At 35.5% G+C, this 14,273-nt stretch overlaps 1 long non-coding RNA gene across 7 annotated transcripts; it reads right to left on the minus strand.

Annotated features, from left to right (window-relative positions):
* Positions 1–1,020: 1,020 nt before the first annotated feature.
* On the minus strand, positions 1,021–7,077 carry LOC121993215. 7 transcript variants are annotated; one of them, XR_006115127.1, is made up of 9 exons: positions 6,747–7,077; positions 6,556–6,662; positions 5,435–5,511; positions 4,116–4,179; positions 3,856–3,899; positions 3,618–3,671; positions 3,438–3,507; positions 2,952–2,999; positions 1,021–2,733 (listed from the first exon to the last, which is right to left on the minus strand). It is a non-coding gene; the product is annotated as an uncharacterized LOC121993215 (long non-coding RNA). The 7 variants fall into 7 exon arrangements; XR_006115123.1 differs by having other exon boundaries at positions 1,021–2,999; XR_006115124.1 differs by having other exon boundaries at positions 1,021–3,345.
* Between the last annotated feature and the right edge of the window lie 7,196 nt (positions 7,078–14,273).

Consider the following 14,273-nt stretch of genomic DNA (forward strand, 5'->3'; position numbering starts at 1 on the left):
TGAGAAACACATGTAAGTAAGGTTTTATGTAAATTTATTATCTTTCTTTGTTATAATTTTAAAATAAAAATAGTATTTTTCATCCAACAAAATTATTCATTTATGTCAATTTATATTTAAAATACATGTTCATGGATACATTTGATTGATGAAACATTTACGAAGTAAAACTTTGAAGATATGAAATATTTTTTAAATTTTTAAAAAAATTTTGATGGGTCCGCGGGTTGGCCCGCCAAACCCGCAACCTGCCTTGGATTGGGTTGGGTTGAAAATTTCCCAACCCGCCAAGTTGACGGGCTGGCCCGCTCCGCCCCGCCAAATGGTTGGCCCGCCACGAGCCGACCCGCCCCGCCACGGGTTGGCCCGTCTGACACCTTTACCTAAGAGTATGATCCCTTCATATTAAATGGATATAGGGTGTGCCAACTTAGATTGGAAGGGTGGTTAATCTTACCATTACTACAACAAAATTACTAATAGACAACAGTTAAAAACCATTGTGAATGACCCAAAATAATCGTTGTTAATTGACACGTTGAGAAAGATATGAGCGCTCTAAGACTGGTTAAAAACTGTTGTCTTTTTACTTTAAACACAACGGTTAAAATCCGTTATCGTTTTAGGAAAAAAATCATTGTCTCTTTATTTGAAACACAACAGTTCAACTTGAAACACAACGGTGAAAAATTATTGTGTTTCAGATGAAGAGACAATAGTTTTTAACCGTTATCTTTGAGCATCCCTATCTTTCTCAACACGTCAATTTATCACCATTTTTTTGGATCTTTAACAATGAGTTTTAACCATTGTATTTCAAGTATAAAGACAACAGTTTGTACCCATTGTCTTTGAACACCTTATCTTTTTCAACGCATCAATATCTTGCAATTTTTTTTTATCTTAAACAACGATTTTTAACCGTTGTCATTTATATTGAAATATTATCAGTTTAATCATTTAACTATTGCTATTTCTCAACACACTAGAGAACAATAAACCGTTGTCTACAAACATATATATAATAAATCATTGTCTATATATATATATATATATCATCCCATTTTAAATAATCACTTCTTGTAGGCATATATATGTACAAACTTGTAGCAAAATATATATACACAATTATATACAATACTTGTCATTTCTCAAATCTAGTAGATTCAGCCTCTCTTATTGCTAATGGAACTTCTCAGTTTCACAGTTCTCCAAAGGATGTCTAGTTGGAAACTTTGCCTCTTATGCTCCATCAAAGGTTTGACCTGGTGGTGGTGCAAGCATCTCAAAATGTCAACACATCGCACGAACTTAAGAATGAGTAAGAAAGCAGACTAATAGTAACATGCCAATCTCCAATGATCTTCCTCCATATCGAGACCCTTCTTTGTTTCGACCATGCTTCAATCCGAGGAACTTAAAAACAACTAATCATAATCTTTATTATATGCAATCATGAGTTTTGTATCTATCATGCACTAATACACAAAATATGATATCTTTTGAATAGTAAATTCTGAGCTGGATTTAAGGTGCAATATAAATATAAACATAAATATATTTACCTGCTATTTCCCTCTAAGATAGCATAAATACATATTTACCTGCTATTTCCGTTTAAGATAACATAAATACAAACATAAATATATTTATACCTAAAATTATCAACAAGAATGGTTATCTCAAAGGCCAAAAGTGGAAGGAACACAACCTTTAGGTTGATATAACGTCCAACATTAACTGTATGCAATTCCAAATAAGAACTATCAGTAGAGTTCATATAAATTGACTATTAACAAATTGTGTCTTACCACCTATATCGTGAAGATATATACAAAGAAATAGTTCAAAGGCAATTAACAAAGGTATTGCAACAATAGCATGACAAGGTGCCCATTGTATAAAAAGAAGTACATCAGGCCAGGTTACTGAACTGAATTATTACAAGCCACACCGTAAGCAATAGAACAAAAACATTTGCTTGAATAGACATTAGAAGTTAAATCATACATGGCGATCATGAGACAATGACGGAGCAGGTAAGGAGAACCTCCCTCGTGCTATAACATCATGAAATAGCCAAAGAGGAACAAATATTGTCTTGGCACATATGGAGAAAATGAGACCAACATCATAAATATATGGAGCACTAGATTTATGTAGATTCTCACAACATAATGGGAATCTAGAATTGGTGATGGAGGTGAAAAAAAATTATTGAAATTCAATTTGGAATATAACAAAACAATACCACCTAGCCGATAGAGATCTATAAACTATAAAGTTACAAAAGAGACAGGAAAATTATGAGGGGTAATTCCCTTGTTCAATGGTAAGTATAATTATGTTAGTTGATGTGTTAAAACATACATGTTACATCTGGACCAGTATGGTAACTAAAATAAGGTGGACCATATATCACATGTCTAATACTAGATAATCCTCATTCAGATTGCATTTAACAAAGCAACTTGTGTGACATATCTATTTTACTACGCACTGCTGGTGAGAGAAAACAACATCCCTAGCATGTGACCAAGTTCAGCCGTAGAGACAATACCATGCATGGTATTGTCAAGTATTGCTGAACTTGGTTGTGTTTAATCTGTGAATCAACCCTTTATCAGAAAGTCAAACCTTATATTTTGCTAGAACATCATCCACATGTGCAAAGATGACCAACAAGATATACTTCAATGCAGAGCGAGCACGAGCAATAGATTGGGGAGCATTCTGATAAGGAGATTGAGGATAGAGTCAAGCATGGAAATAAGCTAGTCTAATGGAAATAAGCTAAAACAAACAGGATCATAAATCTTTCATGTGCATGAAGGAAGAATATAATATTATTTGTTACAAAAATTTGACAGATGGCAGATGATTTGGGGGAAAATCTAGGAAGTGTCAAAGTGATAAGATGCTGTGGTAAGAAATTAACAGAATTAACTTACCTGAATAACACCCAAGAAGTCCTCTATGAGTTCAATTGCAAGATCAACCTGAAAAAAGGGGGCAGTAGTAGTTATATAACTGAATTGATTCACATAAGATGGAGACTCATGATGGGGAACTATGACAAAACCATTGTAGTAATTGTAGGTATCTTTGGTGATAAAGGTCTAGAACATAGATCAATAAGCACACAAGCTGTTGTTGCCTAATAATTTGAAAATAAATGACATGCTTAGACAAACAGCCAAAATGAGTATGCATATAGCCTATGGCTTTATTTATAATGCAGATTTGAAAGAAACAAACAAACATGAGATGATAGAAAAGAAGCAGATATCCCGCACAAGCATGAAGAAGAGGATGATATACTAATGATGATGACATAGTCATTATCTGCAGTAACAATTAGCAGTGAGATATTGATAGTTTAGGGAAAAAAAATAAACCCATATTTGATATACCATGAAAATGCAAAATTGATGAACCTGAGAAAGAGCGCGATGCACAGAAGGATGTTTCCACTGTGAAAAACTGTCATCAACTTGATCAAGGGGGCTGGTGATTGGAGGGTGAAGTGATGTTAGATCAAAGACAATCAAAATAAATCTAATTTAAAGAAAGAAAGCAACAAACCCAAATGTATGGAAAACATATAATGACTTCACCTAGAAGCAGAGCTTGTATTAGTGGTACAATGGGGCGAAATTTTGAATTACTATCTGCCAATTTGCAACATAGGAGAGGCTGAATATTTTTTAGAAAAAGGATATAAACACTTGAAAATTTAATGGATAAGATAGACTCCTTGCAGAAAGAAATCACTTGGATGAATATAGGGTAAGGCTCCTTTAATTGGGGCAAATAGTTAAACAACACAAAAAATAGAAATTTTGTGACACATACTAGTGAAGTGCATCCAAATAGGACATGGAAAATGCCTTCTTCAACTGCAACAACATCCAACACATTTAAGTAAGAAGAATCCCATTAGTCATCAGTTAATTTAAGTTCTAGCCCAAACAAGGTTGAGTAATCAGTTAGCTCAACATGACTGTTGGCTTCACTCTTGGTAATCTCCTCAGAAAGTAAAGATAAAGTGGAGTCATTTGTATTGAAATAATATTCATATCATGGCAATTTATTTTTAGATGTAAGTATGTTACCGGACTGCAGTAGTATAACATCCCTTAGAAGTATGTTACCAGACTGCCTTGAACTTCATACCACCTGCATAAATAAAATACAAAATCATACAAAATTGTTCAATAAAAAATTAACCATATAAATAAAGGGACATAGAGAAGTCGATAAAATTTAGATGAGTCGATAAAATTCAGCTCTTAGGGTTCTGTTTGATTATGCGCTTATTGAATCTTCTATTAAATCAACATCTATTTTTGTCTTTCCCTTGTCAAGATTTTTATCTCCTCTTTTGCTTTTTTTTATTACCATAGAGCTATTTGTTAATCACAAAATTTGGATGATCATTAAACAAATCATTCAACAATGCTATCACTTGTGAAGGAAGAAATTGCAATAAATTCCAGGGCACTAAAATATCATCTATTGTAATGTTCTTGGGTACTAAAATATCACCAAGTTAAAGTTCAGTGATAAGTGTTTGGTTTGCTACCAGGTTGTTATAAATGTTAAGATTAATTATTAGGAAGTACTAATCTGGTTCATTTAAATGCAAATAAACAACTCAATTAACAAAACCTATTAGTGATGTGCATACCATAAGATGAGGAAGGGGACGAAGGTTCTGATTTCTAATAGATGTAGTATTCGCAACATGAGGAGACATTGAAGAGGCATTATTAGTGGAAGTGTGTCTCTGCTGCCCATCAACAAATACAAAACCATCATACCATGAAATAGGTGACCACATACCATCAAACCCATATCTTAGATCTTGATAACCTGAAGACGATTATCCACTAGATGAAATGCTTTTACCAAATGCACCACCTATATTTGATGCAGTATTATGTTGGCTTTGTATTACTTTTGTAACTCCGTTGTTGTTATTTGTACTTCCTTTAGCAATACCATTTGAACTAGCTTGTGTTGTATCTACTGGAGTAGGAGCAACATCAGTTGTAGTAGATGTAGAAATACACTTTGGAACTAGGATTATGGTTTGTTGTGTATAGAGCATTTGTAGGCAGCGGTGGTTGAAAGTATGCAACTGGGAACTGGTAATGTTGGATGTATATAACTAATTGTTGTGCCCCAAAGTTGGAACTGGGGAACCAAGTGAAGGATATGGACTATATTGTGCATAGCCATATCCATGATGATACATGTTTCCATAAACCCCCTACTAAAAACCAAAAATGCTATCAAAACCTTGACATGCATATACAATTACAAAACAATTTGTGAGCTCAAATTTGAAAAAATAAATTGATCAATAATGTAGTAAGGCTATCATCAAAATGAGAGGCTCAAGAGAGCATAGGGATTTAATACAACTTACATGTGGAGACACCTCTATTCCATCATGGTTAACATATCTAGAATAATCCTCCCAATCTGCCACTGAGCCATCATAACCTGCAGTATTCATAAATATATTCACTCTTCTATAGAGAGACACTACAATCTCAATGGAACTAAAGAGATTTAAAACAAAGCAAGACTCAAAAATAATTTCATCAAGTCATTAAAGGGAAAATATCAATCATGTTCAGATAACTAATGTTTTAAAAAGCATAAGTAGCCGAGACACCATACAACAAGTAGACACATTTTTTTTTTTAAAAAAACTAGTTCTATTGATAAAAAATACATAGCAGAGTATATAAAAAACGAGGACACAATTCATGCATATTATATCAAAATAATTTAACTAAATAACAATACAAACAAATTTTTATGTCACTCAAAAATTATTACATGATCCTCAAAATCCACTTCCTATACAAAATGTTGCATACAAATACAACCAAGCATAAAGCAATAATTACAAACTAAACCATAAAGCATAAAAAAAGAAGCCCATGGTTCAAACAAATAATGAACCAAATTAAGAGCTAAAGTGAGCAACAAATTGAATAAACAGAAAACTCCTCTAGGTAAAAATCTGCCAGATGGAGCTAAGAAAAACCAACTTTCATCTACTGTTGACCAACAATATAGTAATAAAATTAAGTTTACATTGACTACGTCGTCAATATCAATTTCTCATTTCCCCAAGGACCAAAACCAGAAAGTCGAAGGAAAACAACTGGTGCAACAAAAAACCTAACTCCACTCTCGACACCATGAAATCCACAGAGCAATCAAGAAATGAACACAAAGTTTTACAATGAAAATAAAAGGAGCATTTCACATGAACTAGACGAAGCAAGTGATCAGGGACAAGAGACAAATGAATAGAGAATTCAACTTCCTCGCTTCACCATGATCCAACAACAGAGATGGTTGAAGTTAAAAGAAGCAGAAGGATCAAACATGGAAAGAGTGGGATCACGACAATTTGCTCCGTTCGCCACTTTATTCATCTCACAAGTTATACAACATTGCAATTGATAATCCCCCCTATTATAATGAAACAGAGCAATCTATTTTTCTTTCTTTATTTCGTGGCAATGTTACCTCGTGCTTTGCATACCAGATATTTTTGCCGGAGTTCGTCTAGTACCTCTCCAAAATCTTCGGCAAGCTGACACAGCTCCATTCGCAAGCGTCATCAAAGTCTCAAACTTCACTTACCAGACAAAAAAATGAGCCAAAAAAAATTTTCTTTTCTTTTTTAAGAAAAACAAATAGATCGTGTGCAAACTCACATTGTGGAGGGGCTGCAGTACTCAGACATCTTACCAGAGCTTGAGAATATGATGAACGAGACTTGCTCTTCATAGAGGATGCTGATCTTTATCATCTACTTAATGATCTCATTGCGGTGCTTGTAGAAGGTGACATGCCGGTTGGTGGAATTCTCGATGCGCTTGATCTCGCTCTTCACATGCCACATTTCCTCCACCACTAGCACCGTCGTTGCCGCTCAGCTCCAACTCGTAGAGGAATAAAAGAAGAGGAGACTGTAGATCAATGAGGGAGGGAGGATCAAGAAAAGGAGAAGGACTTTCCATACCGAGCTTGAAGGGGAGGAAACCTTTTGGTGAAATACCAAAACTGCTCACCACTAACTTTATAAACCCAAAAGACAAAGAGGACGTGATTCCCTCTGAAATCTTGTGGGGCCGGGGTCAGGGGTCGTTAGGGTGACGATTCCATCTTTTTACCAAAAGACAAAGAGGAAGAACTCTTAGTGGGAGAAAAGAGTAAGGAGATGAGTCATAGGAAGAAGGAGGCGACTCTAAAATTAGGGTTCATGGAGGGGAGATGGAGAAAAGGTTATAGGGATGGATGTCTAACACTGAAGTTAAAGTGAGGAGAAGTGTAGTTATTAAGAATTTGTTGGTTTAGGATTTGGAGGCGGGAAAAACACAATAGTTAGAATTTTATTGACAATGGTTTATAATCATTATTTTATTATCACAACGACAATGATTTATGCACCGTTGTTCCAAACGTTATAAAAATATTTTCATTGACAATGATTCATTACACCGTTATCTTAACTATTAAGATTATCTATTGGGTTAACTGCTGCATCAAATACAATGATTTTATTAAAAATTATTATCTTTTGTTAAATTTTTAATAGTTTTTTTTAAATCAATTGTCTTTATGGTATTGTGTTTGTGTAGTTTTGTTATAGTGCATGACAAAAATTGATAATTTAGGATATTTTCAAGGTATGTGAATTATTTTGAAAAAGAATGTCCAAGAACCTTAAGCTAGAGGATTTTATAGTGTGTCAATAAAATTGAGTTCTTAAGTTGATCAAAATGGACATAATAGGATAGAATCTAAAAGAGTGTCAAGTTTGAGGTTTTGACACACTCGAGGGAGTTGGTCCGTTTATGCCAAATTTTATATTTGGTATAATGTTAGATGATGACATTTAAATTAGAGATCTAGGTTTTTTTTATACTATCATGTTATTTTAGTTATGCTTACCATGTTTTTGTGCAATGATACATGTCATGATATCATGTCATACACGAGTGTATGTCTTTTAGATTTTGCAATGTTAGTCATTTCTTTAAATTTATATGTGGAATTGATAATGTCATACCATGTCATACATACATCATTCAAATATGTTAAATTTCTTTTGAAATATGTATTCAATATATGTTATATTCATTCACATGTATTGATTTAAATTTCTTACAATTGAGGACATATGATATTATTTGACATTCAAAATAGGATGATTAAAATAAGAATGCCTAGATAGTTATGTATGATTCTATAGTTTAGGGAAGAACTATGTTACATCTAATAAGAATCATAGGATGACTTATGTGTATTAAGACATATTAGATATAAATAAGATGTTAGGATGATGAGCTAAATTCAATGTGCTAACAACATCGAGATGAGCTTAGTAACAATAAATTATAAGGATTTTGTATTGACCAATAATGAGGAAAGTTAATGTACAAGTTATGTGTATTTAACCTTATATTATGGTTGATAATTATTTTAAAAACTATTTTAAAAATCTTAATAAAATCTATTTGTTGATTGAAATTAACATTTATAATGTTGATACAAAGTTATAGTGAAACATTAAAGGTTTTAATGATTTTCAACTTTTTTCTATTCTTTAAAAATGATAGGTATTTTCTTAGAAAATTATTTTTTCTTAATAGTGTTTAACATAAGTAATGTTTATATGAAATTTCATTTTTTTAAAAAACTATAGAATTACTTATGTATTTTTAAATTTTGGCTTATAAAATGTGTGATATTATCCATCTGAAGGGGCACAATCCTAATTAATGGACTAAGTATCAAGTAATGGTATATACTTAGGCATATTTAATAGTATCCTCTCCATCGGAGTCACTACTATTATTTGTGTGACCAAATATAAACCAACTATTAATTTTATTTATCATAAAGTTAGGTTGACAAGATAATAAAATTAATGGGTAAAACCTCCTCTTACAAATATTTGAATTAGTATACGTTCACACTATCGTGGCATACGAAATTCATAGTATTTTGAGGTGTCGGTGAATTTAAATTATATTGTTTGAGGAATCAATATTATTTTAAATTCTAAAGTTTTGACCAAATACTTTATTTTGTGATTCTCAGGATTTCAAAATGACTTTCAATGCTCTTGCTATTATTTTAAAAGAAAACAAATTTACTGGTCCAAATTATATTGATTGTAAATGAAACTTGGGCATTGTCTTAACTGCTGAAGAATATAAGTTCGTACTTCTTGAGGTCTGTCCTAGCGTGGCTGATAACGATTCTAGTGAAGAGGAGATAGAGAGATATAGGAAATGGGTCAAGGCAGATGAGATGGCGCGGCGTTACATTTTGGCTTCTATGTCAAATGTGCTGCAACATCAGCATTAGGCCCTAACCACTGCCTATGACATGAAGCTCAATCTCAAGGAACTCTTCAGACACCAAAATCGGACAGCTAGGCAGGAGGCCATGAGAAACTTAATGACGACCACCATGACTGAGGGGGCACCTGTAAGGGATAATATCCTCAAGATGATGGCTCATTTGAATGAGATGGAAGTCCTTGGAGCTGAAATCGATGGGGAACCCCAGGTCGATATCAACTCCAAACTCTGCCCAAAAGTTTTGAGCAGTTCCGCCTGAATTACAACATGAATAAAAGGGTTTATTCGTTGGTAGAACTTCTGACAGAACTCCAAGTGGCAGAAGGACTATTTCGTCAAAGTTCTCAAGTTCACATTGCTGAAAACGTTTCTGCCTCTAAGCCGAAAGGCGGAAAGAAGAAGAAGAAACAAGTTGATTCGGCAAAGAAAGTGATTCGACCTCAAGGGACTGGGTCGTAGGCAGGTGTGAAGAAGCCGAAAGACAAGTGCTTCACATGAAAGCAGTCTGGATATTGGAAGGTGGACTGCCCTCGCAGAAAGGAGAACAATAAAGGTATATCTTATTCATTAGTTGTTGAAACATGTTTAGTGTTGTTATCTACCGGTACCTGGTGTGTAGATACGGGAGCCACTGATCATGTCTGCAATTCATTGTAGGGGTTCTAGGAAAAAAAATGACTACATGAAGGGGAAATCACCGTCTACATGGACAATGCTACGAAAGTTGCGGCTGTTACAGTGGGAGATGTTTATTTGTCTTTTGATAGGAATAAAACTTTGATTTTGAAAAATTATCATTACGTACCATATTTTAGAAAGAACTTGATTTCAATTTCTAAATTATTTATGGATGGATATTCTGTTTCTTTTGATGATAAAGTGGTTGTCAAGAAAAATAGGGTGGTTATCTGTTCTGATGCGTTGGTTGAAAATTTGTATACTCTTAATCTAATAACTCACGATGCAACAAATGAAAATTAATAACACATCTTCTAATTCTAATAAGAGAAAGTAACCTTCGGAAATGACCCAAACATATCTTTGGCATCTAAGGTTGGGTCATATTAACTTGAGTAGGATTTAAAGGTTAATAGCCGATGGACCTTTAGGTTCATTGGTAGTGGAAAAATTTCTAACCTGTGAGTCTTGCTTGGAAGAAAAAATGACCAAGAGACCTTTTAAGGCAAAGGGGTATAGAGCCAAAGAAGTGTTGGAATTAGTTCATTCTGATTTGTGTAGGCCTATGACTATCCAGGCAAGAGGTGGTTTTGAATATTTTATCTCTTTTATAGATGATTATTCGAGATATTGGTACATTTACTTGATGTGTCGTAAGTCTGAGTGCTTTGATAAGTTCAAAGAGTACAAGGCTGATGTGGAGAAACATCATGGTAAAAGTATCAAGACACTACGGTCTGATCGTGGTGGAGAGTACCTCTTAGGAGAGTTTAGGAGTTACTTATCAGAGACCGGGATTCAATCCCAATTGTCTGCACCTGGTACACCCCAACAAAATGGTGTGGCAGAACGAAGGAATATGACTCTTATGGAAATGGTTAGATCAATGATGAGTTATTCACAATTACCAAATTCATTTTGGGGATATGCACTGGAAACAGTGGCGTACATTCTGAACTTGGTACCTTCTAAGTCAGTACCCTCTACTCCCACAGAATTATGGAATAGGTGTAAGCCTGGTTTAAAACACATTCAGATTTGGAGTAGTCCAGCATATGTGCTGAAGGGAGACGCTGATAAGTTGGAATCACGTACAAAAGTTCGCTTGTTCGTGGGATATCCTAGAGGAATGAAAGATCATTTGTTTTATAGTCCTAAAGATCAGAAGGTCATTGTTAGCACCAATGCCCGATTTTTAGAAGAGGACTATGTAATGAACCACAAGCCCATGAGTAAAATTATTCTTGAGGAAATAAGAGAGGACACTTCGACTTTTGTACCAACGGTACAAGATGAGATACCACAAGTAACTGCAACACGTGTTATAAATGATGCACAATTATAGGTAGTGCCTCGTCGTAGTGGGAGGGTTGTTAAATAACATGAAAGATTCATGTTTTTGGGAGAGTCTTCAGACTTGATCGCTGGTGAACATGAAGTTAATCCCTGGACATATGATGAAGCACTCCAAGATATAGAAGCAGCATCTTGGCAAAGTGCGACCAGAGGGATTCATTACGAAAGGCAAAGAGCATCTTGTATGTAAGCTCAATCGGTCCATTTATGGGCTAAAGTAAGCTTCGAGATCTTGGAACATCCGATTTGATGAAGTGATCCAGTCTTATGGATTCATTCAGTGTCCGGATGAGTCTTGTGTATACAAGAAAAGTGACGGAAACGTGGTGGTATTTCTTGTACTATACGTAGATGACATTTTGCTCATTGGCAACAATGTCAAAGTGTTGTCAGCCGTAAGGGTATGGATGTCCAAGCAGTTTGATATGAAGGACTTGGGAGAATGTGGACATATTCTTAGGATCAAAGTAATAAGAGATCGTAAGAAAAGGATGTTGTGCTTATCCCAAGCTTCATACATCGATACTATCCTAACTCATTTTAGCATGCAAAACTTCAAGAAAGGTTTTCTACCTTTTCTGCATGGAGTACCTTTATCTAAAGAGATGTGCCCTAAAACATCAAAGGAGATAGAGGAGATGAAGGTAGCTCTTTATGCTTCGGCTGTAGGAAGCCTAATGTATGCGATACTATATACAAGACGGGATATCTATTTTACCGTGGGCAAGGTTAGCAGATATCAAAGTAACCCAGGACCGGGACATTGGACTGTCGTAAAGCATATATTAAAGTACCTAAAAAGGACTAAAGATTATATGTTGGTTTACCAGGCAGATTATTTGCTCCCTATGGGTTACACAGATTCGGACTTCCAATCAGATAGGGACAACAGTAAATCAACCTCGGGGTATGTGTTTACTTTGGGAGGTGGAGCCATAGCATGAAGGAGTATTAAGCAGAAATGCATTTCAGACTCCACCATGGAACCTGAGTATGTGGCAACCTCTAAGGAAGCCAAAGTAGCTGTATGACTCAGAAACTTCTTCATGAACTTAGATGTGATTCTTGGTTTGTCCAAAGTTATCACAATTTATTGTGATAACAGTGGTGTAGTAGCAAACTCGAAGGAACCACGAGCCCATAAGGCAAGTAAACATATTGAGCGCAAGTACCACCTGATATGAGACATCGTAAAACGAGGAGAGATTGTTTTCGCCAAGATTACATCAGCAGATAACCTGGCAGATCCTTTCACTAAGGTCCTTCCAGTGAAAGCTTATGATAGGCATGTTGAGGGGATGTGAATCAAATGTGTGGCAGTATTTATGGCAGCATAGTCTTTTAGTATAAGCGGGAGATTGTTAGGATGTATATTATAAGCCTAGCTTTTGTATGAACATCTGTTTTGAAATATTTTGAAATGAGAATCACTTTGGTCAAATGTTTGCATTTTATATTTATATATATGTCAATGCAGTTGTCCATTTAATTTATATTGTAGATAACATGGTATGTGGTGCCACACAGAAGATCATGCTATCGGTTTCTTATAAATTATAAATAGTAGCTCGCAACCAAGATGGATTGGGACAAACCATTGGAACGGTTGTAGTATAATTTGGTATTAGCCTGTCTTGACTATAAAATTACACTAGTACACTTTGTGTGTATTAAGCAGGATCATTTGAGGTTGTTCGATTTATACTGACTACATAAAAGAACAGAACCTCTGTTATTATGGATGTGCGTTCTCTTAATCTCTATATAATAATAAGCACGTATACTGTAACGCCCAAAAAATTCTAGAAACTGCATTATAAATATTCTATGATTTTTCTGAGATTTTTAGATATTTTTCCGGAATTTTCTGAGTAGCGGAAGCAGCAAAAATAATTAGAACCGCAAAATAGCTTAGGCGGGAATCGAACCCGGAACCCCTCGGATCCGATAACTTTTAGTTAGCCTAAATAACCGGTGAACCCAGCAGGGCCGTGCTGAAAGAAAGAGGATTCAAGTTAATTTATATTAGAGTTGGGCCAAAGTACCCACTTAATATAAATAGGAAGTTTAAGTGGGGTTTGGATTATTTGATTTGGTTTGGTTCGGCAACTTCTCCACCGAGACCTAACCTCACGCCGCCCCCTTCCTCTCCTCCCTCTCTCGGCTCATCAAGCCAAGGGCTTCTAGGAGCACCTCCCAGCAACATCAAGGGCACGAGGACGCTCCCCTCCGCGAGAGGAACGCTTAGACGCGAGAAGATCGTCGAGAAGTCGTCTCCACCGGAATTCTAGCGAATAGTATTGTAAGGAAATTAGCGTACGAGGTAAGAAACCCCTCACCTGCAGTATAAGTAGCTCCGTTTGGGTTTTCTACGCATTAGTTTAGCTATATGCAGATTTTTATCGACGCATAGCGTGAAATTGACCCTCCTCGCAGGTTTAGGGATTTAGTGAGCCCTTCTAGACGGGCCGGACACGTAATCCCTCTTCAGCGGGGGTTTCTAGACGTTGTCGGGTGCCTAGAAGTGGTCTCCCTAATAGAGAGGAGAGTTGGGGCACACTAAGTGTTCGATAAAATAGCTAGTTAAGTAAAAATGCAAACTAGGCATTTTAACAGCTCAGTTGAATACATTAGAAGCATCTAAATTAGTAAATCAGTTTATTCTAGCTTATATGGGACTACGGTCCAATGGGTGGGCTCCCACAGACGCCTCTAGGTTCAGACAACCTACCTCTAGGTCCAGATAACCTAGAAACAGCAATTTAGAACAGTTTAGCTATATTCAGTATTTTACTTTTCAGTTGGCACTGTACCGGATTAGATATCCATTGGGTT

Source organism: Zingiber officinale, chromosome 6B, assembly GCF_018446385.1.
Source record: "Zingiber officinale cultivar Zhangliang chromosome 6B, Zo_v1.1, whole genome shotgun sequence".
Taxonomy (NCBI): Eukaryota; Viridiplantae; Streptophyta; class Magnoliopsida; order Zingiberales; family Zingiberaceae; genus Zingiber; species Zingiber officinale.